This window comes from Arachis stenosperma, chromosome 6 (assembly GCF_014773155.1).
Source record: "Arachis stenosperma cultivar V10309 chromosome 6, arast.V10309.gnm1.PFL2, whole genome shotgun sequence".
Taxonomy (NCBI): Eukaryota; Viridiplantae; Streptophyta; class Magnoliopsida; order Fabales; family Fabaceae; genus Arachis; species Arachis stenosperma.
In genome coordinates, this window is record NC_080382.1 from 104,749,723 (window position 1) to 104,753,506 (window position 3,784).

The 3,784-nt window shown below is 38.5% G+C and overlaps 1 non-coding gene across 1 annotated transcript; it reads left to right on the forward strand.

The window, feature by feature from the left end:
- Positions 1-1,529: 1,529 nt before the first annotated feature.
- LOC130937832 (small nucleolar RNA R71) lies at positions 1,530-1,637 on the forward strand. The gene has a single exon (XR_009069028.1). It is a non-coding gene; the product is annotated as a small nucleolar RNA R71 (small nucleolar RNA).
- Positions 1,638-3,784: the final 2,147 nt, after the last annotated feature.

Consider the following 3,784-nt stretch of genomic DNA (forward strand, 5'->3'; position numbering starts at 1 on the left):
CATGCTTCCTCTCCATGGTGACAGAGGGATATCCTTGAGCCTTGAACACAAAGGATTCTTCATTCACTTGAATGATTAGTTCACCTCTATCAACATCAATCACAGCCTTGGCTGTGGCTAGGAAGGGTCTGCCAAGGATGATGGTTTCATCCATGCACTTCCCAGTCTCTAGGACTATGAAATCAGCAGGGATGTAATGGTCTTCAATCTTCACCAAAACATCCTCTACAAGTCCATAAGCTTGTTTTCTTGAGTTGTCTGCCATCTCTAGTGAGATTCTTGCAGCTTGTACCTCAAAGATCCCTAGCTTCTCCATTACAGAGAGAGGCATGAGGTTTACACTTGACCCTAAGTCACACAGAGCCTTCTTGAAGGTCATGGTGCCTATGGTACAAGGTACTGAAAACTTCCCAGGATCTTGTCTCTTTTGAGGTAATTTCTGCCTAGACAAGTCATCCAGTTCTTTGGTGAGCAAAGGAGGTTCATGCTCCCAAGTCTCATTTCCAAATAACTTGTCATTTAGCTTCATGATTGCTCCAAGGTATTTAGCAACTTGCTCTTCAGTGACATACTCATCCTCTTCAGAGGAAGAATACTCATCAGAGCTCATGAATGGCAGAAGTAAATCTAGTGGGATCTCTATGGTCTCATTTTGAGCCTCAGATTCCCATGGTTCCTTATTGGGGAACTCTGTGGAGGCTAGTGCACGCCCATTGAGGCCTTCCTCAGTGGCGTCCACTTCCTCTCTTTCCTCTCCAGATTCGGCCATGGTTATGGCTTTGCACTCTCCTTTTGGATTTTCTTCTGTATTACTTGGGAGAGTACTAGGAGGGAGTTCAGTAACTTTCGTGCTCAGCTGTCCCACTTGTGCCTCCAAATTCCTAATGGAGGATCTTGTTTCAGTCATGAAAATTTTGAGTGGTTTTGATTAGATCAGAGACCATGGTTGCTAAGTCAGAGGGGTTCTGCTTAGAATTCTCTGTCTGTTGCTGAGAAGATGATGGAAAAGGCTTGCCATTGCTAAACCTGTTTCTTCCACCATTATTGTTGTTGAAACCTTGTTGAGGTCTCTCTTGATTCTTCCATGAGAAATTTGGGTGATTTCTCCATGAAGAATTATAGGTGTTTCCATAGGGTTCTCCTAGGTAATTCACCTCTTCCATTGAAGGGTTCTCAGGATCATAAGCTTCTTCTTCAGAGGAAGCATCCTTAGTACTGCTTGGTGCATTTTGCATTCCAGACAGACTTTGAGAAATCAAATTGACTTGTTGAGTCAATATCTTGTTCTGAGCCAAAATGGCATTCAGAGTATCAATCTCAAGAACTCCTTTCTTCTGACTTGTCCCATTGTTCACAGGATTTCTTTCAGAAGTGTACATGAATTGGTTATTTGCAACCATTTCAATGAGCTCTTGAGCCTCTGTAGGCGTCTTCTTCAGATGAAGAGATCCTCCAGCAAAGCTATCCAAAGACATCTTGGATAGTTCAGAGAGACCATCATAGAAAATACCTATGATGCTCCATTCAGAAAGCATGTCTGAAGGACATTTTCTGATCAATTGTTTGTATCTTTCCCAAGCTTCATAGAGGGACTCACCATCCTTCTGTCTGAAGGTTTGGACTTCCACTCTAAGCTTACTCAATTTTTGAGGTGGAAAGAACTTTGCCAAGAAGGCATTGACTAGCTTTTCCCAAGAGTCTAGGCTTTCTTTAGGTTGTGAGTCCAACCATACTCTAGCTCTGTCTCTTACAGCAAAAGGGAATAGCATCAGTCTGTAGACCTCAGGGTCAACCCCACTAGTCTTGACTGTGTCACAGATTTGCAAGAACTCAGCTAAGAACTGATGAGGATCTTCCAATGGAAGTCCATGGAACTTGCAATTCTGTTGCATTAGAGAAACTAATTGAGGCTTAAGCTCAAAGTTGTTTGCTCCAATGGCAGGGATAGAGATGCTTCTCCTATAGAAGTCGGGAGTAGGTGCAGTAAAGTCACCCAGCACCTTCCTTGCATTGTTGTTGTTGTTGTTTTCGGCTGCCATGTGTTTTTCTTCTTTGAAGAATTCGGTTAGGTCCTCTACAGAGAGTTGTGCCTTAGCTTCTCTTAGCTTTCGCTTCAAGGTCCTTTCAGGTTCAGGGTCAGCTTCAACAAGAATGCCTTTGTCTTTGTTCCTGCTCATATAAAAGAGAAGAGAACAAGAAAATATGGAATCCTCTATGTCACAGTATAGAGATTCCTTGAGGTGTCAGAGGAAAAGAAAAATGGAAGACGGAGGTAGAAAATTCGAACTTATCAAAGAAGATGGAGTTCGAATTTTGCATTAAGGAATAGTGTTAGTCCATAAATAGAAGGATGTGAGAAGAGGGGAAGTAATTTTCGAAAATTAAGTAAAAGATTTTGAAAACATTTTGAAAAACACTAATTGATTTTCGAAAACAAAAGTGGGAAAGAAGTAAAGTGATTTTTGAAAAAGATTTTGAAATTAGAAATTAAAAAGATTTGATTGAAAACTATTTTAAAAAAGATGTGGTTGAGAAGATATGATTGGTTTTTAAAAGATGTGATTAAAAAGATATGATTGAAAAGTTATGGTTTTGAAAAGATGTGATTGAGAAGATATGATTTGAAAACAATTTTAAAAGATATGTTTTGAAAACAATTTTTTAAAAGATTTGATTTTGAAAGTTAATGACTTGCCTAACAAGAAAAGATATGATTCAAACAGTAAACCTTCCTCAACAGAAAAGGCAACATACTTGAGATGTTCAATCAAATCATTAATTGTTAGTAAGTATCTTTGAAAAAGGAAAGAAATTGATTTTGAAAGCATTTGATTGAAAAGATATGATTTGAAAAAGATTTGATTTTGAAAAACTTTGAAAACTTGAAAAAAATTGATTTGAAAAACAAAATCTTCCCCCTAGTGCCATCCTGGCGTTAAACGCCCAGAATGGTATCCATTCTGGTGTTTAACGCCCAAAATGCACCCTTTTTGGGCGTTAAACGCCCAACCAGGTACCCTGGCTGGCGTTTAAACGCCAGTCTGTCCTTCTTCACTGGGCATTTTTGAATGCCCAGCTTTTTCTGTGTGATTCCTCTGCAGTATGTTCTGAATCTTCAATTCTTTGTATTATTGACTTGAAAAGACACAAATTAAAAATATTTTTGGATTTTTAATAATCAAAATGCAACAAGAATCAAATAACAATGCATGCAAGACACCAAACTTAGCAGTTTGTATACTACTGACACTATATGAGACACATAAACACTCAAGTCAAAAGAATTCAAAGATCAGAGTAAGAAATCATCAAGAATTACTTGAAGATCCTTAAGACACATGAATGAATGTATGCAATTGACACCAAACTTGAGATAAGACACTAGACTCAAGCAAGAAACATCAAATATTTTTGGTTTTTTATGATTTTGTGATTTTTTTTTTGTGATTTTCGAAAATTAAGTGGAAAAAGATATCAAAATTCTTAATGAGAATTCCAGGAATCAGTGCAATGCTAGTCTAAGACTTCGGTCCAGGAATTAGACATGGCTTCACAGCCAGCCAAGCTTTCAAAGAAAGCTTCGGTCCAAAATACTAGACATGGCCAAAGGCCATCCAAGCCTTAGCAGATCACTGCTCCAAAAGCAAGATTGATAAAAAAAATCAACAAGCTTCTGTGATGATAAGTTGAAACCTCGGTCCAATGAGATTAGACATGGCTTCTCAGCCAGCCAGATTTCAACAAATCATCATGAAACTCTAGAATTCATCTTCAATAATTTCGA